This window comes from Nannospalax galili, unplaced genomic scaffold (assembly GCF_000622305.1).
Source record: "Nannospalax galili isolate Female #2095 unplaced genomic scaffold, S.galili_v1.0 scaffold61, whole genome shotgun sequence".
In the NCBI taxonomy this organism is placed as follows: domain Eukaryota; kingdom Metazoa; phylum Chordata; class Mammalia; order Rodentia; family Spalacidae; genus Nannospalax; species Nannospalax galili.
Window position 1 is genome coordinate 96325 of NW_008345335.1, and position 25083 is coordinate 121407.

At 42.0% G+C, this 25083-nt stretch overlaps 1 non-coding gene and 1 pseudogene across 1 annotated transcript; both read left to right on the top strand.

The window, feature by feature from the left end:
• The first annotated feature begins 712 nt into the window (after nt 1-712).
• Nucleotides 713-25083, top strand: part of LOC103740906 — a 74213-nt pseudogene continuing 49842 nt past the window's right edge.
• Nucleotides 1144-1334, top strand: LOC115071801. The gene has a single exon (XR_003850877.1). It is a non-coding gene; the product is annotated as a U2 spliceosomal RNA (small nuclear RNA).

Consider the following 25083-nt stretch of genomic DNA (forward strand, 5'->3'; position numbering starts at 1 on the left):
CGTTCAACCACATTGGCAAGCTTGTAGCCAAGAACAAATGTAATTGCAAAGTTCCAATAATAAGGAAGCCTATGGAAACAATGGGACATTCATCCTCAGTAATCACACTAGTGAATCTATCCCACTGTATGCTTCACACTGAATGCTTCCCTTCTAAAGGTGTTGTGATTTGAATGTGAAATGTCCCATTGGCTCGCCTGTTTGAACACTTGGTCCCTAGCTGGTGGCACTGCTTGGAAGGTTGCAGAAACTTTGGAAAGTGGAGCTCTAGCTACTCCTCTAGAACTATAAACCAAAATAAACCCTTCATCCCTTAGGTTGCTTTTCTCAGGGTATTTTGTAACATCAATGAGAAAGTAACTAAGACAGAAGGCTTCAGAGAAGAAGAACTCCTCACATCTAGTAGATTATCTTAGAATATCCAGGCAATCATTATTGCCATTATTCTCATGACTTGGCTCCCTCCAAAACTGCAGGCAATGGAGCACTGCCAGTAACAGGACACACAAGGTTCACTGAGCCAGGAGAATCATGCCATAAATCCCGATGCCATTTTGAAAACAGTAAAAACCAAACAGCCCATAACATTATAGAGCAAGAAGACGAGCAAATATCACCTTCCTCCTGAATATGAGAATAAAGTGCATTAGGCAAACAAAAGGCTGATCATCAAATATAAAGGACAAGGAGAAGTACTGATGGAAAAGCGGGGATGAAAATTAAATCCACTCTTGACTGGATAAACCAGGTAATGCAGTACTGACAAGGTTTGGGACATGTACCCCCAGATACGAACCTTGGCATATTGAATATTTGAAGAGGAAGGATTTGAGAATTAGCATGTGTGTAAAGGATTCTCTGACCTTCTATTGCCTGAAGCTTGTCATCAGACCCTCATGTGAGAAATGCCCTCCTTTACCCAACAAGGAAAAGGCTATCTTTATTGCTAAGACAAGGAATGCTTGAGCAAGAGTATATGTGGAGGCCAGAGTAGATGTCAAGTATCTTTTGGAAAACATAGGAGCGTGGGAGGCTTATTCTACTTCCCTCTTGCTTTTCTTATTAAGGTAAAGGCTAACCACCTCCCTGCAATACTTCTTGACGCTTGTTCACAACTATGTATGTTATAAAATAAGAAGCTGAATCGCTTCTCAGCCTTTTGGCTAAGATTAAGTGTAGTGTCTGTTCTTATCAGTTTAATATCTAATACATCCTCTACCGGAGGACAATATGTTAAACGGAATTTTGTAACTAGGAGTCAGAATAGGAGCTTGCTCCATCCACTCCATGTATCAACCTGGTATTGCAGTACCTCCAGGAATGATGCACCCCCTCAGGGGATAAGAAAAAAATAAGAAGCTAATAAAGCTGTATCATTTCTGAATAGATACTTGAGGGAATCTGAGTCCCATTATCACAGAAATACTTAAGTATCCATGTTTACTGCTGCACTAGTCACAGTAGCCAAGACATAGAATCAGCCTGGAAGCCCAAGAAGATGAATGGATTAAAAGACAAGATAGGAGCTGGAAAGACTAAAAGCATGTACCATCCTCGCAGAAGCCCTGAAGTAAGAAGTCCCATATAAGGCTGTTCATAACCACCCATATCTCTAGTTCCAAGGGGTCCTGTGGTTGCCACAATTTGATGCCCTATTCTGGCTTCTTCTGATACCTGTATTCATATGCACATATCAATAGTCAATACACACATATAAATAATTAAAAATAAATATTTCTAAGTGAAGTACATATATCAATGAAAATGTATTCAGGCCTGAAATGAAATTATGTCACTTTCAGGAAAATGGATACAAATGGAGATTGTCATGCTAAATGAAATAAGACAGAGTCAAAAACACAAACATCACTGAGTGTGTGAGTGTGTGTGTGTGTGTGTGTGTGTGTGTGTGTGTGTGTGACACAGAACTAGAAGGGAAGCTATAAGGGGAGAGGAAGAGGTTTAAAAGGAGCAGAGAGGGGAAAAAGAGAGGTTGGTAAGGGAGAAAGACAAAATATCACATTTTCTCTCATATACAGCATTCAGATTTAACTATGTATAACCTATTTTAATAACGTATGTGTGTGTGACATAATCTCAGAAGGTGTAGTATTTGGGGTGAGGGAGGGAACCAGTGAGGGAGAGAAGGGATGTGGGGAAGCTGTGGAGAACGGAAGCAGGACATGATGGCATATGTGTATGACAATGTCAATGAAATCTGCTGTGTGTGTGCTATAAGATCAGTAATTTTAAATAGAAGCTGATCTAGCCACTGGGTTGGGTAAGGCATGGGAAAGAAGCATTGTAATGCTCCCAAGACACTATAGGGTAATGTAATGAGGTCATTAAACTCTCACTCTCTGGAGTGGATGGATCGGATTCAAATCCCAGACCTTTCACTTATCAGATCTGGGATCTTACGTAACTTCCTTAACCTCTGTATGCTTTCTAAGGCAGAGATAATAAGACAACTGATCCGTTTCATAGGTACAACATGTAGATTAGATGAAATGACATATACAAAGCACCTCTAGTCTGTGTACCAGGCAGAAACATGTACCTCCCAGGTCTCCTGCTGCAGGAAGCACAGTTGACTGAGAGCAGCCACCACCCCTGGGCCCACCAATGGGTGTGTACTGAGGTCATGCTATTGGCAGCACCATATTTTGTGGGTACTAGCCTGCTGCTATGGGACATAGGACTCCTTTAATGGTGTCTTCACCCCTAGGACTCTGATTTTGGACAGCGCTTTCTTAACACAGCCCTGTAGCCTGATATTCTTCCTATTCATTCCTCCTCCTTTCCCACCTCCCTTCCTGCTTGCACCCTCTTCATCCTCAGTATTCTTCAGTGTTTCCTTAATAAATCTCTTTTTGGCACCTGCTTCCTGGGAGACCTTAACTGACATAGGCTGGTATAATAGAGCATGACTCACAAAGTCAGCTGCCCGTGGAGACCCTTACTCAGAAGCAACATGTGGTGCTATATTCCATGTGACACTCTGGGAAATTAGAGAACCTAGCTGTTGCTCAATTTTTTGTAAGTAGAGGCATTTTTATTACATTTGGGGGAGGGGGTGTACCTGTGTGCCATGGTGCATATGTGGAGACCAGAGTGCAATTTGTGTAGTTGACCTCTCCTGGCACCAAGTACCTTTGCAAGCTGAACTGTCTGAACAGCCCAGTAGAGGCATTTTTAAGCCTTTGTTACAAGAAAGGGGAAATAAGAGCAGAAAGTCTTCAAATTAAACCAAAATCAAATTGGATAGCAACCACCAAACTTAGCACATGACCTGGCTGTAACTGGCATGGTTGGTACAGTTTACTGGTATTTGGAGACATGAAGTAATCTGTGAAACTCTAAGTGCTGTTTATGCCATAAGACTCTGTGAATTTCTATTATCTCCTTGAGAACCCAAATTGTCTTCATGAGGCCAGGAATAAAGTGGGGAGTGGGGAAGCAATGGATCACGTCATCCAATCATTCTTGGATTCACTCACTTCTCACTTATTAGTAAGCACAGACTAAGTTCTTGCTCTGCACTAATTTACTTTCTAGGTACTGAAGATAAAGTAATGTAAAGTCAGATATGGAAATAACAGAGAGGAATAAATGCTACAAACAAAACCACTGAGAGAAAAGAGCCAGATTTGCCCAAGACGGGGAGTCTTTTCAAGGAAGACAGCAAAGTAAAGGACATTCCAGACAGACAGCACATTGTGCATCATAGAAAGAGCTGATGCTAATCATAACATCTAGAATCAGAGTCCATGGTGCGTTAACTGCAAAGAGGTCAGAGCTTAGTGAACTTAGTACAGCACATTGGGTAGATAGATCAGTCAGTAAAATGCTTGCTATGCATGTGTGAGGACATTATTTTGATCTAAATCATCTAATGTGAGCACTTGTAATCCCAGCACTGGGAAAGTGAAAACCAGATCACTAGGGTTTGCTGGTTAGTCAGGCTAACATACTTGGAGAATTCCAGGCCAATGAGAGATGCTGTCTCAAAAAGCAAGGTGGATAGGGCTGAAGAGATGGCTCAGCACTTAAGAAGGCTGTTCTTGCAGAGGTGGAGCTTGAGTTCACATACATGCAGGCAAAATTCCATGTACACTCACTCATATACACACAATAAAAGTAAAGAATTTTTTAAAACAAGGTGGAATGTGAGGTAAGTGAATATCAACTTAATACACTACATACACTTACAAAACTGTCATAATGAAATGCATTATTATGTATAATTAATATATTCTAATTAATAATACATGCTAATAAAAACTGTTGACAGAAGAAAACAAGGTGAATGATGAATGAAGAATGACTCTGAAGTTTGACCTCAGGCCTTCAAATGCATATACACACATGTGCATGCATACACACATGAACACACACAGAATTGTATACTTCCCTGTACAGAGGACAGAGAGCCATGCAGTTCTACTTGGAGCCAGGGGGATCTCCCATCAGTGGGTTGGGCCTAAACTGATAGTTGTGAGGCCCTGTCAGTTAGAAATGTAGGTGTAATGAAAGCAGCCATCAAGCACAAGACATTAATGTGTACACAATGCTGTTTTGTCACCAAGTAGAAAATAAGCTCCTTCCACTAAAATGACCAATTTAGGTCTGTTCTGAGGCACTTATGACTAATGGAAATGCCCATGTTTTCTTTCATAAACAGTAAAATAAACACTAAAAAATACAACTTCAAAGAGAGCTGAGATCTCAGAAGGGCCCCTGAATTTTCTCTCCAAGTACCAAAACTGTTTTCTCCAAAAGAAGTTCAAAAGCTGTAACTTTAAGAATAAGAAATTCAGGGTTCTTGTGTCATGTGACAGTTCTTTGTGCCCTCATTTTCCTCTGTGCTCAATATTTTTTAAGTTCTCATTTTAGAAACCAATGCATATTTTATGAATTGAACCTAAATGTCGCATCGTCACAAATCCCTGAGACTCTTTCTGCTCAGGAACTGATCATTAGCAAATTCATTTCGTATTCTAGTGGTTGTCAAAGGCCATTTTGAAGGTGTTACATTGAGTTTTGACATTAATTGATGAACACTTAAGCTCATCATAACTCTGCTGGGATTCAGAGCAGCAGAAATTAGAAAGATGAATTTCAGGAGATGAATCCATTGAAAAGAAATGTGACTCCAGAGTTATTACTGTTGAATGCCTGGGGTTTCGTGACATCCACACAGAATGCAGGCAGGCCCAGCTGCTGCCAGGAAAAAAGCTTATGTAGGAGAAAAAGAGTTATTCTCACCTCTCCAAGAGGGGTTATTGGCAGATAACTGCTAATGGGGCTGGGGGAGACATTTTGTTCAGTGGTGTAACCACTGGTAAGATGTCCATGCTCCTGTAAATAATGCCATGCCCATGTTCCTGTAAGCAACCCCAGTGAAACTCATCATGGATCATCCAAACAAAAAGGCTGGACAGTAGAAGGGAGGGCAAGTTGGAAAGAGGAAAGAGATAAGTAGAAATTAAAGGGGTGGGGGGCAAGGAAGGGTAATGAGGAACTGAATATAACCAAAATACTTTATATGAAAATGCCATAATGAAGAGCTGAAGAGGTGGCTTAGCAGTTAAGAGCACTTCCTGCTCTTCCAGAGGACTGGAGTTCAGTTCCTAGCACCCATGTCCAGCTGTTCATAGCTGCCTGTCACTCCAGCTCCAGGGGATCTGATGCTCTTTTCTGGCCTCCATGGGACCTGCACTCACATGCACATACCACATGCAGGCACATATGCAGAAGCTTAATTAAAAATAAGTAAAATAATTTTTTGGTCTTTTTGAGATAGGGTCTTCTTATAGCCCCAGCTGGCCTGGAACTTACTATGTAGACCAGGCTGGCCTCGAAATCACAGAGATCTGCCTGCCTCTGCCTCCCAAGTGCTGGGATTAAAGGTGTGTGCCACAACACCAAGAAGAAAATGCCACAATGAAGCTCATTCATATATGCTAATAAAAACAAAAATGCTATTTTACATGTGTCAAACAGCTGGGCAAAACCAGCAATGCAATGTCACAGTCTTATGTCCTAACACACAGGAGAAATAAATTTACCTTGTTTTTTTAACTGCTTAAAGATGCACATCTCCAAGACAGGAGGAATCATTTAAGTGGAAACCATAAAAGGTTGTCATTTCTATTACTGTCAAAGGATTTATAGAAATGGGAAGTGTCACTCTTAAGCTAGCAGACAGGCATTAGGGTCATAGAATCCTATCAGCGTTGACAAGCAAGTATTAAATAAAGACACTGAACTGAGAAAGAAATAGAGCAATTTTCTTTGGCAGCAGTGGGCACCAAATGGTACTGACATGGTTTTTCTCTATTATTTGAATAACACTCTGGTAGCTCAGGAAAGTTCCAGATATTATAGAAGTATCTGAAAACACTTAAAAAAGGTAAAATAATAACTAAATAGGTTGAAAGTCAATTTGTAACCAAAATCTATAACTGATATCTCAACTTGGTTCTAAATTTCTCTGAGGTCACACGACATTCCTAGAATAAAAAAATTCAATCAGCACAAATGTCAATTTTCAATCTCTCTCTCTCTCTCTCTCTCTCTCTCTCTCTCTCTCTCTCTCCTCTTCACAATTCCACAAGAGAATATTTATTTTTTAATAGAATTGTTTTAATTTAGTGAGTCTTTGAGAATTTAATGTATTAATGTATAATTTTTTTTTTGTCTTTTTGAGACAGGGTCTCCCTGTAGCCCCAGCTGTCCTGGAATTCACTATGTAGACCAGGCTGGCCTCGAACTCACAAAGATCCACCTGCCTCTGCCTCCCAAGTGCTGGGCGTGCACCACTGCAATGTAATATATTTTGATCACATTGAGACCCCTTTCCCTATCTCCACCTCTAACTTTCTACCACTCCCCCACCCAATGAGTGCATGTCCACTATAGTTATTTTTCTTTTTTAAAGGGCCTATTAAGTCTAATCTGTTCCCCAAATGCTCTTGGGAGTGGGTCTATTCCCTTGGAGTCTGGTCAACCTACCAGGCATCACACCAGTAAAGAAAACTGACTCTCCTTTCCCCAGCAACTGTCAGTTGCCAATAGAACCTCAGCCAGGGATTGGGGTTCTGGCTGTGTGTTTGTCTGGCTTAAGTTTTCACAGGTCTTCTGCATGCTGTCACAAGTCCTGTGTGTTCATATGTGCAACTATTCTGTAGTGTTCAGACAACACAGTTTCGTTGTATTCATCTACCATCTCTAGCTCTTACAATCTTTCTGCCCACTCTTCTGCAATGATCCCTGAGCCTTGCAAGGAGAGGGATGATACAGGTGTCCCATTCCAGGCTTAGCACACTGCATTCTCATTCTCTGTACATTGACCAACTGTGGGTCTCCACGCTATAGAAACCTACTATTGTAGAAGCTCCTTAAAATATATACATACACAATATAAAAAGATTTTAAATGTATTTTCCATATTACAGGGATTCAATGGCCCTACTGGGCTAGCAAATAGAAAGTCCAATATCAGTAATGGGCACTCTCATTTAGGTTTTGACCCTGGTGGTCCCATAGACCCTCAAACAATATTGGCTATTGCCATTGCACTTGGTTACCAGCCAGAACTTGGCAATAAGACCTACTTCACAAAATGGAGCCCATACCTGGTGCTGTTATCAGGGCTATATCCTTACTGCCTAGCTTTCAGAGTGCTAGAAGGTGTGATGCATGTTACTGGCAAAGAAAGGTAATCCTTAAACTTACCCAACTGTGAAGATTGGTGCAATAGTGGCACAAATGTTGCAGGAGTAACCAACAACCTTCTTATTGGATTTAAGGCCACTCCACAAGACAGAGACCTTACCCAATGCTGAGAACCTGTGGCTAGACAGGCCAAGAACCTGTGGCTAGACAGGCCACAGGCCATAGAGGAGAACCTAGTACTAGTATTCTGCTGAACATAGTGTTAAACTGACACCCAATGACTTATTTTTATACCCACAGATTAATGCATCTTTCAACTCTCACCAGAGAAGCTTCCTCTTGCAGCACATGTTTTGATATCCTATATATCTTCATTTTCCCTTTAATCAACAGAGTTTCAACTAGCCAGAAGAAAGACTTTGTGTCGAAAGGTACAGAGAGACATGGAGAGTTTGTGAAGACCCTGTCTCAGTGAAAGCAAGAAAGTGATTAGCTAAGCATTCAGCAAACACTGACTTCATTGAAATAATTAATAGCTATACCTCCACTCAGTCTGACAGAATGTTGGCCTCTATATACTTTTATTTCTCATAATTTTCAGCAAGAGGAAAAGATACAATTATCTCTAATTTACAAATTAATAAGCTGAAGCTTGAAAATGCCCTTTGAATTTTCAAAGTCATTGAATTAGTAAATTGTGTACACAGGTTTCCATCCCTGGAAATAGCCCAAATGCCCAATGTACTAGCTCCTAATTTCTGATTCAACTGGCTTACTTGCCAGGAATGTAGGGAAAGTCCTTCCAGCTGTGGTTTGACTATGAAATGTCCCCCATTGGCTCATGGGTTTACACATCTGGTTCCCAGCTGGTGGTGCTGTTCTGGAACCTTTAGAAGGCAGAGCCTTGCTGGAGGAAATGGTCACTGGGGGCAGGACTTGAAGCTTTATACCCCAGCCCCACTTCCTAGTCACACTCTGTCAATTGAGTATCAGCCTTCTGTTCCTATCATCAAAACTTCCCTGACTGCTGCCATGTATTCCCCACCATGACCTACTGCTACCCAAGAACTGTCAGCCAAAAATCAATCCTTTGTCCCTTAAGTTGCTTTTGACAGGGTATTTTATCACAGTGAACAAGAAACCAAGACAGATAGGAAGATCTGTGTTTAGGTTTAATGGAAGTTTGTGGTGGATTGATATTTTTAGAGACTATAATGGTACTACTCTGGTAATTATAGTAATACTGTAGGTAATGGAATTGTCAATAATACTTATGAAGAATGTATTTCTTTTTACCCCTTAAAGCCATTTATAAATTCAGAAGCTAAGTGAGTTGATTCTGTTTTCTCTTACCATTTTGTGTTCTTTTAGTCACATTTTTCATATGAGTTATCTGTGTAAGAATTACAGATCACTGACACTCTAACCAGATATGATTTCTCAGGCACCCAGCTCCAAGGTGTTATATAAGATGGATGTGGTTTTTTTCATTTGCTAGTAGTAGGCATGAAATAGGGGGTGAGGGTTGGTGGTAGGGCGAGGGTGGGGATGGGGGAAGAGGTCTGAATACAATCAAATTCATTGTATGAAATCAATGAATCAATAAAATTTCTCTTAAACTTAAAAAAAGAAAATATGAGTTGACATATAGGTTTGGATTGTCTAATCACAAGATCTGAAGATTTTAAAATTTTAGTAGCTCTCCTGATTGCTGTGACCAAACAACTGACAAAGGTGACTTAAGAGGGAAAAGTTTTAGTTTGGCTCCAGTTTCAGGGTGCATTCCATCATAGCAGGGGCAACACAGTGACAAGAGCATGAGGCAGACACTCACATTGCATCTAGAGTCAGGAAGCAGAAAGAGTTGAAAGTTTTTCTAGTTTTTATGAAGTCCAAGACACAAGCCTATAGAATAGTGCTGCCCACAATTAGGGTAGATCTTCCAAGTCCTGTTAACACTGTCTAGAAACTCCCTCACAGACATGCACTGTTTATTTCTAAGACGATTCTTAATTCAGTCAATATGACAATGAAAATTAACCATCATACCAAGTGATGATGTGGCACAGATAGAGGAAAAGTTTGAAGCTACCAAGCTGTCCCTGGGCCTCAGGTTGTGTCTATTAACACATGGGTCCTGGTTGACATTCAATCTACAAGGTCTTATGTGGTTCATACAGGTAGCATTAATGTAAAAGTGATCTATCTTCATCAGAAAATGTCACTATTTTATACTTTAGTAATTACATAGTTTATATCTTCCAGTAAGTTATGGCCCAGAAACCCATAGATTCCTGGTTTATTTACTATAATCAATTCTAGATAGGCCAAGACTCTCTTGCTTTAAACACGCCATAGATAAGTAATCTTCCAGTATTAACTATCATTAATGTGTTTTCCAGAAGTTCTACTATTAGCACATTTACAAGAGGATTTGACTACATCATCTTTTTAAAAAATTTTCTTCCCCAGGCCTCCCTCCATCAAATAAGAAAATAAATGCATAGTTCCTGCTAACCCTTTCCTTACAGATATACAGCTTTTTGAGACATGATTGAAAAGATGGAGAAGGTGAAAGAAGAAATTATCTACAGTTAATAAACACTACCCATTCAGAAAATTTAGTATGAATGGTATTTTGTATTTTATTCCAATCATTTCCTGTGCAGTTTACATTTATCTAACGTAGGCTCCTACCCTGTCTGCATATGTGTTGCATTGTAAACTATGCATTATTTTGAACAATATATTGAGACTACAGTTCTTCTATAATTTTGTTCTTTAATTCAGCTGAAATTTTGCTGCATATTACTAATTAATTAATTGATTGATTCATTTTTGTTTTTAAGACAGGAACTCAGGTAGCCCAGGTGGCCTCAAATTGACTATGTAGCTAAGACTAGCCTTGAACTCATGAGCCTACCTCTTCCACCTTCCAAATCTTAGGATTACAGGTATTTCCTCACACCATCCAGTTTTTACATATTTTTGTAATGAAAAATATCGCCAAGATTCAAAATTAATGTATTTCTCCTCTGAGTCTAAGCACTGAAAGCTTTTTATCCAAGAGAAATGAAATAAAATTTTATGTATGAATATTTCTCTCTGGCTCTGATTTTATTTTGTGTTTTACACTTAATTCTTTTTCAAACATTATTTACTCTGTTTTCCTTAATCATAATACTCATATTTTATATCAAAGATCTTTCTTTTTCTTTTGTGCTTTTTGAGATAGGATCCAAGTAGCCCCAGCTGGCTTCAAACTAGTTATGTAGCTGAGGCTGACCTTGAGGTGTCGCTCCTTCTGCTTCTGTCTCAAATGCTGTGCACCCCCCATGTGGCCAGAACAGAACTAAATCTTGTAAAATATAAACAAAAATAGATGAAGTAAAAATAAAAACCTATGCCACCACTCAATGATAACCAGTACCGAACATTTAATCACAAATGTTGTCAGTAAATATTTTTCCCACTTAGAGATATAAACACTTTATGTAATATTTTCAAAATCATTTTACCTAAAAAACTATGAATACTTGTCAAAAACTGTTTTTTCATGTGAATACATAAAATATGAATTTTGGGGGGGGACAGGGTGTTACTTAGCAGCCCTACCTGTCTCATTAAGGTGCCCAGCTGAATTTTCTTTTTGCACTAATTTATAGACTTAAAGTGGTTCCAAATTTTTCCTACTGTAAGTAATGGTGTGATGTGACTAATCTTAGTCCTATAATTCTGTATGCCTTAATAATTATTTCCAAATATAAATTCAAAATGGTGCACATGTTACTTTTTCCCCTATATTATTAAAATTTCCTCCAGAAATGTTGGGTTAACCTACATGTTCCAGACTCCATTTTATAATATTCTTTCCACTCCTAGATAGTGTATCTTCCTCAGTTATAAACTAAAAATCTCCCCTTAAAATATTTTGTTAGGGAAGCTGAGCATTTTCCTATACCTATTTCCTGAGACATTCATTTTATAAATTACAATTTGTGTATTCTAACATATTTAAATAAAATGGTTCTTCATTGTTAATGTGTTGTGCCTTTTGAAAGCACATCTATTCTGTCCATCATATATATTGCAGGTATATTTTCATTTTATCCTTTTTCTTTTGGTTTTGTGTTTTAAAAACATGCAGAAATATTTATGTGCCCATATTTGTCACTTTTTTATAAGTAATTTATTTTGTACTGTGCCTAAAGACTTTTTCCTTTCCAACATAAATAGCGCTTCTCTCTTTGGGTCCTTCCTATATTTCCCCTTGCCTGAAGAACAGAAAGATGGTTTCCATTTCCTCCAGCTTCTTCTATTGTCTGGAAAGCAATCTAACACTTGGTCTTACCCTCCTGTTTCTGGAATCTTTATGCAAATGATGTTTTGCATTATAAAGAAGCCAGACCTAAAATAATAAAAAGTATCCTAGTAGGTGGCTCAAGTTGCTATTATGAAATTTAGAATCATGGTTGCCATGGAGAAAAATCCATCTTTTTCTTGATTCACTGAAAAGTATGAAACTGACTTTGTATAGTCTACCCTGAAAGAATGAGAGAATTTACCGTTTTGCCATCTCCAGACTTTGGGTATTCAGGATCCCAACACAAATCCCTAGAGAAAGTTTATAAATATACCATGCCCCTCAAGAGCTGGGGGCTCAATACCCTGCAAGTTGGATGGGGTGCTGAGAAAGTTCTGGTCCACAGATTACTTCAATTCTGCTGGATAAGCATCAAGTCAACTGAGGCTCTGGTTGTTATTGATTAAAGGTCCTCAACAGACAGTGACAAGAGCACATTTGAGCATCCACTGGGTCCTGGTGTTGGCAACAGGTGACTGCTCTTTTGAAAGCTCACACTGTCTCTAGAATATATGGTTTCCTGCTTTTATATTCCTCCCTTTGATGGTTAATATTGATTGTCACACTTGACAGAATTTAGAATCACCTATGAGACAAACCTCTGGGCATGTCTGTGAGAGAGTTTTAGGTACAATTGATTAAGGAAGGAAGACACCTCCACCCCCCCACCCTGCCCAACAATAGGCAACACCATTCTTGTGGACTGTGGTCCTGGACTGAATAAAAGGAGGTAAGCTTAGCATGAACATTCATCTCTTTCCACTTCCTGATTGCAGATATAATGTAATCAGGTGCTTTAAGCCCCTGCTTCCATGACCTCCCTGACATGATGGACTGCATACGTGAACTGTAAGATAAAATAAATCCATTCTTAAGTTGTTTTTGTCAGGTACTTTATCACAGCAATGAAAAAAGTAATAAATACACTCCACTTCTGTCCTTTCCCTGCCTACAGTATCATTTACTTAGTCAGCATATAAGAAAAGCAAAGATTTAAGTATTTCTTGACATACAATAAATGATCCATATCTCACAAGAGCCACCGACACCCAACCCACAGATGCAGAGGGCTGACTCTGCTTTTCAAGTGATTGTTTGAGTGACTACAAAGTTCATAAAACAACAGGCTGTAAACTTTCAATGGGTTTGCTTCTAATACGGTTTGTTGAGCACTCATCACTAGCATTTCTTTAGATTTGCTAAATTATATGTTTCTTTGTAAATTAAACTCCTTGATTTTATGACTGAATATTTGTTCATTGTTTAACCACTGGCATATTGGGAGTGAGGCAAAAACAGTGAGAAGAGGAAGGAGGGAGAGAAGGAAGGTCAGAGATAGGAGGGCAGGTAGTAGTGACAACAACTGAATGCTATTGGTAGGAGCACAGGACAGGAGGGGTTATAGGATAAAGCTCTTAAAACCCTAAAGCACAGCAAGCATAAGCATTTCTTAAGTGTTTCCTATATTGTGTTTTACAGAACAAATTTAACATAACGTCCCATGAAGAATTTCTACAAACTTCTCCGGGAACTATTGTAAGAATCTTGAAATCAAATGTGGGCTGTGACCGTCTTCTCCTGCTATGGTCTGAATAAGTGTCCCTGAGTGGTCCAGATGTTAAGGTTTGGTCACTGGTCTGTTAGGAGATACTGGAACCTTTAGGAAGTGGAGCCAAGAATGTTCAGGTAAGCCACTGGAGTGAGACCTTGTAAAGGATATTCAAGTCCCAGCTCTTTTCCTTCCCAGCTGCCACAAGCAATCAGTTTCACTCCACCACATTTTCCACTATGACTGACAGCTTCACCACAGGCTCCAAAGTAACCATGGTTGGCCCAAACCTCTGCGACTGAGCCAAAGTGTATCTTTCTCCTTCGATGTTATTTCCGGCATTTTGTCACAGTGATGGAAAGCTAGCATACCTTCCTTATGGTTTATGTTAAATCATCAATAGTACTACCACAGGGTGCCCTGGTCCTGTGAACAGTGTACTGGCCTTTCCCGTGGTTTAATTTTATGGTATGGTGGTCAGACTCTGAAGTTCGAGGATTCTGGTTTCTACCCTCCTGATTTCCTTCTCTTTTGTCTTGCTTTGATTTATTCCAGAAATATTATTACAACTAGCGTTCATCATTTCAGAAGGCCTCATTTGTGTAAATTTTCAGTCTCCGGATCTCATTCCAGTAACATATCTCATGTCTAATTAGTTTCAGATATTTCAATAGTGGATGATAGCCTAGCTCAGACTAATTATGGCTGTTAATGCGAGATAATGATAGAGTAGTAATAAAAAGACCACATCCTTTTTCATATTTGGAATTTACTATAAGCTCCTCTGGCGCTCAAAGAGGATCATGTTTTCATTGCTCATCCCTGTGACTAAAAGAAATGTCAGAAGTCACATTTCAGTACTCCATTATTTCTTTGCCCAGCTGGCATTTCTTTACAGCTTGCAAATCTAATCTGCTCTGCAAGCTTTTCTACCTAATTCTTGACTTTATCCCCAGATTAAATACTGAATGCTGTTTTAGCTGCAAATTTCTTTGGACAATCCACCAGCATTTCAAAAACAGGCAATTGTTTTGTAGCAGGTACTTCACAGGTCAGAGATACCTGGTGTACTGTGCACTAACTAGAGAAATGTGTTTATTAAAATCTCCCTGGAATTCACAAATGTTTTCAAGGCCGGGAAGCAGGTAAAGTAAGCAGTAAGTGGACTGAGAGCCACTTTATAAGAAGAGGCAAAAGGGTGGATTTTTTTTCTTTTTTGTAATTTTTAATTTCTTTAAAAGTGTGCACCACGGTGTCTGACTTGTTTTCTGTTTTTGTTTTTGAGCTAGTGTGTCACTGGATCCAGAGCTCACCACTTAATTAGACTGTCTGGCCATCAAGCTCTGGAGATCCACCTGTCTTTGCCTCACCAGCACTAGGGTTATAGGCCCTTTCAGGTCCTCAAGCTTGAACAGCAAGCACTTTAGTGCCTTGAGCTATCTCCTTACCCTACAATTGGAGATTCTTTGGCATTTAATGAAAAAAATGCAAAGTTTGACACAATAATATTATTAAGACTCCTAAAATCAAAAACACTGTGAATAAAGTGGCCAAGCTGTTTGAGCAATGTTAGACTTTAACCACATTCTGGTCCAAAGGAGGTTGATTGGAGAACAATGAAGGTCACTGCTAAGCCCAGATTAACTTTGTCAACTTGAAGTACAAAACAGGCTTAACATACATTTACCATTCTGTAGATGATATGCAAATGGAAAAGAAAACCAAAGGTTTAAAATAGTCTGTTGTTATGGTTTCTTATGAGAAATAAAGACCGAGAAATGAGAACTGAATTTAGCAAACTAAAAATGGAAAATCACCAAGACTTTAAATAAGTAGAATCCAGGCTCAACTGCCACATGTGCTCTGGAAGAAGAAAAGACAAAGACCCTAAAAATTCAGTGTAAAGAATGCATAAAACTACTCTGGGGGCTGGGATGATGTCTCCATGGGTAAAAGCACTTGCTATGCAAACATGAGGACTTGAGTTTGAATTCCCAGTACCATGTAAAAAGCTGGGCATGACTGTGCGTGCCTGTAACCACATTATTGGGCAGACAGAGGGAGAGGGGATCCCAGGAGCTTGCTGACTGGACAACCTAGCCAAAATCATTCAGTAAGACATTCTGTCTCAAAAACTAGGGTAAAGAGCAAATGAGGAAGATTCTCAGCATCCTACTCTGGTCTCTGTATGCCTGAGGCATAGGTGCTCATACATGCTCCTAAGACACACACACACGCACACACACACACACCAGGAATAAAACTCTACCTGAAACAAGGTGTCACGAGTGTATAACCCTAGCATTCATCAGGCTGGGGTATGAAGATCATGAATTCAAGACCAGCTTGGGCTACACATTGACTCAAGTGACTAACTGAATAAGTAAGTAAAACCCTAGTATGTGTCCACATATTATTTCAAAGCAACTGCGGTCTCCTACTTCACCTAACTCTGAATCTAGGCAGGTGAGTCCCCACTCAAGCTCCAAATTTCATTCTAATCCTAAACTGAAAACCACCCAGAGAGATTTTCAAGATACTGTTGAGGCTCTGTTTTTAGTTCTATCCCTTGATAGGTAACCACATGGATAAGTCAACTTTTTTGCTTGAAAAAAGGTATATGTGTGTATTTTGCCAAATTTTCCCCTTTTTGCTCTTGGGGGACCCGCACCAGTGCCCTCTGAGAACTCTAGAGTCTCCCGGTCCTGAGGCAGATTGACAAAACCAACATAACACATTCTATTTGGGTTTTGCATAGTTTATGACATCCTAGAGGGGGGTGACTTACAAAGGCATGAATTCCCATGGGCTTTTCCTTTTCCATATTTGGAATGAATATGCCATCTGTATCCCACCCGCTGTCTCTGCCAACAGTCTCCACCAGCTTTTCGCAGCCCCTCTGTTCTGTTCCCCATGTTTCAATATGGCGACAGTGCCACTTCTTCAAGTAGCTGATTAGGTGGGGGAGGTGATGGCCTTCTGCCTGCTTGACTCCTTCCTTAAAGCATGGGAAGGAGGCAGGACAATAGCTGGCATCACAGTGTCAGAAGGAGGAACTTCAGGTTACAGTGTGTGTGTTTGTGTCTGTGTCTGTGTCTGTGTCTGTGCATATACCACTGCATGAATATAAAAGTCTTTTTGGAGTCATTCTCTCTGCCATTTGGTCCTGGGCATCAAACTCAGATAATCAAGGTTGGCAGCAAGTGCCTTTACTGAGCCATCTCATTGGACCTCTAAGTTATTATTAAACCTGAACCTGGGGCTTACTGATTCAGCTAGACTGACTTGCCAGGGAGCTTCAGTGATGCTGTTACTGCTTCCTCAGCACTGGGACTACAAGTGCATGCCACCACCCCTGGTGCTGGGTCGGCTTCCATGACCTAGATTTATATGCTATATGTACATAGATTATTTGTTCTACAATTCATAAGTATAATTGTCCAAATATGGAATTGGTGGTATTGAGAAGTGAAATCTATATAGAAATCAGAATTTAGGATAGAGCTAATCCTTTAGATTTGTTCCAGGATTTTCCCACAGTATCTGTACAATTATTCTAGCCTCAAGAGACACTGAGAAGACAAGTACTTTGCCAGGCTCTGATTTTATGGAGGAGGGTGATGGAAATATTGTGCGGCTTGACCATGGTATCCTTGAACCATGGTGTCACAGGCCGGGGCAGATGCTTGGTGGAGAGGCAAAGAAGGAAAGATCAGAAAGGCTCAGAGATGCAGCTGCTGACCAGGACTGTCGCTGAGGTTGCTAATAGCTGAGGAGGACAGTTTGCAGAATGGCTAGCTGATTTTGCATGGATTTTATTTTAATCCACAATGTGAAAAACCCAACAAATAAACCAAAACCATTAAAAAAATGAAAGCTCGGTGGACTAGAGAGATATCTATCAGTAAAGTGCTTACCATCCAATTATGAGCACCTGAGTTTGGATCCTCAGAGCTCACATTACAAACACTGGGCATTAGAGTGGGTCTTTAAGTCCAGCTAGATGGGTGAGGACAGAAGGATCCCTGGAACTTGCTGGCCAGTCAGCCTAGCTGAATTTGTGAGCTCCAGGTTCATTGAGGGCCCTGGCTCAAAACAAACAGTGGAGAGCAACTGAAGACCACACTTGACTTCACCTTCTAGCCACATGAGCACTGGCATGGTACATGTAAGCAGAGATAAACAAACAAACACACACACACACACACACACACACACACCACCACCACACCAATAAATAAATCCAGGTCACATGTCCTCATGTTCAATAAGTGTCACTTATAACACATACACACCACCAGCATCACCACCAACAATTTTAAAATGGCAAAACCTTGGAAAGCAGTAGTGACCTTACTTTGGAACCTCAGCCACAGAACTTCTTCCCACACCTTAACTGCTTCTGGGTGTGCTCTAGTCACTTCTTCTGTTGCCGTAACAAACACCATGACCAAAAGCAACTCAAGGAGGAAAGCAGTTATTTGATTGTACATCTCCCAGGTCATAGTCTGTCTTTGAGGGAAATCAGAATAAGAACTCAAGGCAGAAACCTGGAGGCAGAGGGCTGGGCATCAACCAGCAGTCAAGACAATGCCCCACCAACGTGACCACAGGCCAATCCAATGGAGGAAATTTTTTAATTAAGGTTCCATCTTCCCAGGTGACTGCTTTGCAGCAACTTGACAAGAGCTAACCAGCACAGGGAAGCTCTGGAACTTCTGTGCCAGCCCACCTTATTTATCTTTCTTCTTCCTTTCTAGTTCTCTCAACACTTTATTATGCAAAGTACTTAATGTGCCTTGGAACAGCATAAAGAATTTCTTAACTACTGGTTTCTCAATTCTATTCTAGAAGCTCTGTTTCCAGCATATTTCCAGGTAAAGTTGACGTGCTTTGATCTCTCTTGAAAATGATCACTGTGGTTCCTATTAGTCTAAGTCTCTTGTCTTCCTTCCTCCCTCTACAGCTCTCTTTCCCACTTTAATTTCAGACAGAGAAATGCAAGTCTGGGTGCAATGGTTTGTTTTATTTGTCAGCTAGACACAATATGAAATCACCTGGAAGAGATTCCCCTACAAGTTATTTTCTAGATCAGGTTGGCCTGTGGGCACGTTTGTTGGGGATTGTCTTGATTACATTAATGAGGTGGGAAATCGCCCATTGTGAGTGGCACCATTCCTGGGTTAGGTCCTAGACTGTAGAAAGGGGCTGGTAAGCATGTATACATTCATACATTTCTTTCTGGTTTCGACTGTGCATGTGACTAGCTGCTTCAAGTTCCTGCCATGACTTCCTCTCAGTGATGGGCTGTGATCTGAAATTATAAGTTGAAGAAACCCTTTCTCTCCTAAAGTTGTTGTCATTGGGGTATTTAATCACAGCAACTGGAAATGAGACTAGAATAGTACCTGTATTCATAAGCTCAGGCTGCTGTAACAGAGCACCACAGCGTGGGTTGCTGGAATGGGAGGAATCTGTGTCTCACTGTTTGGGAGTTGTATTTTGCTCATTGCTGTGATAAAATCCCTGACAAGCACAACTTAAAGAAGGAAGGGTTTGTTTGGGCTCAGAGTTCATGGGTATAGTCATGGCAGGGAAGGCATGCCAGCAGGAGTGTGAGGCAGCCAATCATGACATTGCATGACCAGTAGAAAGCAAAATAAATGAATGCTGGTGCTTAGCTTGCTTTCACTTTGTTATTCAGTCTGGGCCTCTACTCTGAGCATATAGTCTGAGAGTATGGCTCAGTGGTAGAGCACGTGCCCAGCATGCTCAGGCCTTTGGTCCAATCTCTGGCCCCATGGAAGAAGGGTCACTACTATATGATTCTGTTAGCATAAAATCCTAGAAGCAGCAAAAACAGAGGCAACAGAAAACATTGAGAATTATTTGATGCTGGGGAAGAAACTGACTACAAAGCACAAAGGATGTGGGCTGGAGAGATGGCTCAGCAATTAGGAGCACTTGCTAGTCTTGCATAGGACTTGAGTTCTGTGACCAGCACCAACACTGAGCAGTTCACAATAGCCCAACTCCAATTCCAGGAGAGCTGATACCATCTTCTGGTCTCTGTGGACACCTTTACTTATGTGCACATACCTGCACAGAGATGCACACAAATACACATAATTACAAATAATAGAAATAAATTTAAAACACTGTTGATGGCACGGGAAAATTTTGAAAAGAAATAATCTGAATTGTGAGTATATGTGTGACTATATAGTTGCATTAAGTTGTGGATAATCATTAAAATAGTTCAGTAACAAAGTGATTGCATAGCATGCATGAAGCCCGTGTTCAGTACCCAGCACCTCATAAACTAGACCTGGTGGTGCATGCAATCACTTAAGAGATGGAGGCAGGAGGATTGGGAATTCCCTGGTGTCCTGGATAGCTTTAGTTATCAAACTGACACACCTGGGTAGAGGGAACCTCTATTGGGAAAGTACCTCCATTGGACTGGCCTATGGTCATTTGTGTTGGGCATTTTGATTGTTGAATAATGTTAGAGGGTCCAGTCCATAGTGGGTGGTGCCACCCCTGAGCAGGTGGTCCTGTATTTATAAGAAAACAGATTGAGCATGGGCTAGGGAACCAAGTCAGTAAGCAGCGTTCCTCCATGGCCTGTGTGCTTCAGCTTCTGCCTCCAGGTTCCTGCCCTGAGTTCCAACCTGGGGCTCCCTCAGTGATGAATTGTGACCCAGGAGATGTAAGCCAAAAAAACTTTCCTCACCAAGTAGGTATTGGGCAGAGTGTTTTGTCATAGCAACTGAAGGCAAGCTAGAACACAGAGCATCTTCAATTACAATTATAGGGAGTTGAGGCCAGCCTAGACTAGAAAGCATTTAATTATTTAATTAATCAAGTAAAGTGGTGGATTATGCCTAATTACTTCTAACTTCTGATTTTAAAAAGGATTTTTGTTGGTTTTTTGGTTGGTTTGACTTGTTTTCCATCATGTATAGGAAAGGTGTCTGTGAAACACAGGCCATGTCATACACAGTTGATATTTCTCCTGGGTTGGTTGAAAAGTTGTCTGTAGAACTTTTATGGACTAATGAATACCACCTATGTCTGCTTTACTTGTACATGGCTTGCCTGATGGAGAAAGCCTGAATTAAGTCCAAAGAAGGACACAGTGCAGTAGGGGGCAGAATCTTCACAAATTCCTCTCTTGGTGGCAAACGCTAGGTGCTGATCTTCCTTCCATCTCCTAGAGAAATAATTACACAAGTTCTGTTTTCGGCTCACCTGCTTCCCCCGTCATATGTGGCATCTCTATTGCAAGATAATTGCCTCCTGGAATAGTCAATTAGCTTTTAATTAAATATTGCTCATTAATATAACTGCAAGACAATAAAACATATGTCATTTCATTAGCCAAAAATTCAAATATAAATTATGTTCAACTTTATGCCAACATGCACTTTACCTAATGACACCCTTGTCACCCTGGTAGAAAAAGATTGTATGTGATCTTATTTTCTTTTAAGGATGTTTTTAATAACATTGCAAGCCAAGTTTAAAGATTATACATGATAATTCATATTTATTTATCTCTGTAGCCACTGTTTAGAGAAGAATATTATGCACAATAGAATCTTTAAAAAATAGTTTATTTATTATTTTTTGCTATGTGTAAGAGTGTACTGCTGGGTCCACTGCAAGAGCAGCAAGCCCTCTTAAACACTAAGCAATCCAACCAGAGGGGTGGTGTGAGGAGGTGCCGACATCCATGTAGATGTCCCCACACATCTGTATTTGATAAGGGGCTGGACTGGGCTGGGCTGGGCATCCTTGTAGATGGGCCCACACACCTGTAGTTAGTAAGGGGCTGGGCTGGGACTGGGTGGGGAATCCATATAGGTGTGCCTATACAGCTGTAGTTGCTAAGGGACTAGACAGAGCTGGCCTGATTGGGACATCCCTGAAGTTGTGACCATACAACTGTAGTTGCTAAGGTACTATGCAGGTGCAGGCAGGGTGAGGTTGAGTGGGGCATCCATTTAGCTGGGCCCACACAACTTTAGTTGCTAAGGGACTGATCTGTGCTGGGCCGGGTGGGCAGTGCCCACACAGCTATAGTTGCTAAGGGGCTGTGCTAGGCTAGGTTGGGCTGGGCATCCATGTAGGTGTTCCCTGACACAGGTAGTTGTTAAGTGGCTGGGCTGTGATGAACATCCATGTACATATGTGCACATATTTGCAGTTGCTAATCAGCTGGGTTGGGATCTGCTGGCCTCCACTGATCATCTATGTAGATGTGCCCACAAAACTGTTTTTGCTGGGCTGGGGCATCTATGTAGCTGTGCCCACAGAATTGTAATTGATAAGGGGCTAGGCTGGGCTGAATGAGATGAACTGGGCTTGGGATCCAGGTAGGTATTCTGACACTACTGAAGTTGCTAACGGGTTGGGCTGGGCTCGGCTGGGCTGGGCATCCATACAGATGGGCCCACAAACCTGTAGTTGCTAAGGAGCTGGACTGGGCTGGGTATCTATGTAGGGGTGCCTAAACACCTGTCATTGCTGGGGCTTGGCTGGGCTAGGCTGGGCATGGCATCCTTTTAGTTTGGTCCACACACCTGTAGTTACTAAGGGGCTAGGCTGGGCTAGGCTGAGCTGGCCCTTGTGGGGTGGGACTAGGTAGGGAATCCATATAGGTGTGCCCATACAGCTGTAGTTGCTAAGGGACTGGGCAGAGTTGGCCTGATTGGGACATCCCTGAAGATGGGCCCACACACCTGTAGTAACTAAGACGCTAGGCTGGGCTGGGCATTGTATGGTGGGACTGAGTGGGGAATCCATATAGGTGTGCCCATTCAGCTGCAGTTGCTAATGGACTGGGCAGAGCTGGCCTGACTGGGGCATCCCTGAAGTTGTGACCACACAACTGTAGTTGCTAAGGTACCCTGCAGGTACAGACTGGGTGGGGCGGCCTGGGGCATCCATGTAGATGTGCCCATACAACTTTAGTTGCTAAGGGACTGGGCTGGGCAGGCATCCATGTAGGTGTGCTCAAACACCTGTCATTGCTGGGGCTGGGCTGGGCATCCTTGTAAATGGCCCCACCCACCTGTAGTTACTAAGGGACTAGGCTGGACTGGGCTGGGTGTTGTGGGGTGGGACTGCATGGGGAATTCATATAGGTATGCCCATGCAGCCACAGTCGCTAAGGGACTGGGCAGAGCTGTACTGACTGGTACATCCCTGACATTGTGACCACACAACTGTAGTTGCTAATGTACCAGGCAGGTGCTGACTGCGTGGGGCAGGGTGGGGCATCCATCTAGATGCACCTATGCAACTTTACTTGCTAAGGGACTGGTCTGGGCTGGCCTGGGTTGTGTCGAGTATCTATGTAGGTATGCCCAAACACCTGTTGCTGCTGGGGCTGGGCTGGTCCAGATTGGCCTGGGCTCAGTTGGTTTGGGATAGCCTGGGCTGGATATGCATGTAAATGTGCCCACAATTGTAGTTACTAAGGGGCTGTGTTTGCTCAGCAGGGCTTTGCTTTGACTCTATGTAGATATGCCCACACACCTGTCGTTGCTAAGTTTTGGGACTGGGTTGGGGTAGGCATCCATGAGGATGTGCCCAAATACCTGTAATTTCTCAGGGACTTGGCTGGGCTGGCCTGGGCAGGGCATCCTTGTTGATGTACCCATACAACTGTTTTCATTAAGGAGAAGACAGGGAATGGGTGGGATATCCATGTAGAGGTACCCACACAACATTAGTTGTTAGCAACTGATCAGAACTGGGATAAGTGGGGCATCCCTGTGGATGTGCCCACACACCTGTAGTTTGTAAGGCATTTGGGTGGGCTGGGCTGGGCTGGTCTTGCATCCACGTAGATGCTCCCACACACCTCTTTTCCCTAAGGGGCAGAACAAGGCTGGGATGAGCATTCAGGTAGATAGGCCAACACCCCTGTAGTTGGTAAGAGGCTGAGCCTGGATGGGCTGGGTTGGTCGTCCATGTATGTATTCCCACACACCTGTGTTTGCTAAGGACCTGCTCTGGGCTGGGCATGGCTAGTGGGAAAATGCATGGCGGGGCATCTGAATAGCTGAACCAGCACAACTGTAGCTGCTACCAGGCTGAGAAAGGCTGGGCTGGGTGCAGCTGGTCTAGGCTTGCTGGACTTGGCTGCACATCCATGTAGATTTGCTCAAACACTTGTAGTTGCTAACTGGCTGCTCTGGAGTGGGATACACATCCATGTAGATGTGCACACAAAACTGTAGTTGCTACAAGGCTAGGAGGGACTGGACTGGGCTGGGCTAGGCTGGGCCTGGCTTGGGTTGACTGAGTTGGGCATCCATGTAGATGTGCCCATATACCTGTAGCTGATAAGATACTAGGGGTGGTCTGGGGTGGGCATCCGTGTAGATGTGTCCACACAGATGTAGTTGATAAGGGGCTGGACTGGTTGCTAAGGGGCTGGGCTGGACTGGAGTAGGCATCTCTGTAGAGGCTCAGGTTTGCTGGTGGATGGCAAAATAAATGAAGGCAAAGGACCAAACTCTCAGGTGGAGAAAAGCAAGTTTAATTCTAGGAGTGGCTCTTTATAACTAATGAGCATGGTCAGCCAAGGATACAGTGTGCAAAAATAAATCAAAGTTCAAAGTAATGGGTTTTTCTTTTCTGTTACTAAGTAAACTCTTTCCCAGAGCTCCAGTCCAGAAGAAAGGAAAACACAAGCCCATCCACTATCATGCTTACTATCCCAAGGCAGTGTTCTGCCCTTGACTCTGGGAAGCGGTGTTCTGCCAATGTCCAAACATTCTCTTGTTTTTAAGAGACAGCTGGACTCTGCCTTATCCTTGATTTACCTTCTACAGAACTGAGCTCCAACACATCTGTGTAAATATTCCCATACAACTCTAGTTGCTAAGGGGCTGGGCTGGGCTGGGGTGTATATCCATGTAAACGTGCCCAAATAGCTGTAGCTGCTAATGGGCTGGGTTTATCTGGGCTGGCCTGACATGCCAGGGTGGAGAATCCATGTATATGTGCCTATACAACTGAAATTGCTAAGGGTCTGGGCTGGGCCGGCCTGGGCTGGGATGGGAATCCATATAGATGTGACCAAATGCCTTTAGTTGCTAAAGGGCTGGGCTGGGAATTCATGTAGATGTGCCACAGACCTGTAGTTTCTAAGGTGCTGGACTGGGATGGGCACCAATGTAGATGTGCCCAAACCCCTTAGTTGCTCAGGGGCTGGGCTGGCCTGAAGTGAGCTTTGAATCCACGTAGATGTGCCCACACCCCTGTAGTTGCTCAGGGGCTGGGCTAGGAAGGGCAGCCATGTAGATGTACCCACACTCTTATAGTTGCTAAGGGGCTGGGTTGGACTGGGCTGGCCTGGGCTAGGCTGCAAATTTACATAAATGTGCCTACACACCTGTAGTTCCAAAGGGATGGACTGGGCTGGGCTGAGTATCCATGTAAATGTACCCACACTCCTATAGTTTGTAAGAGG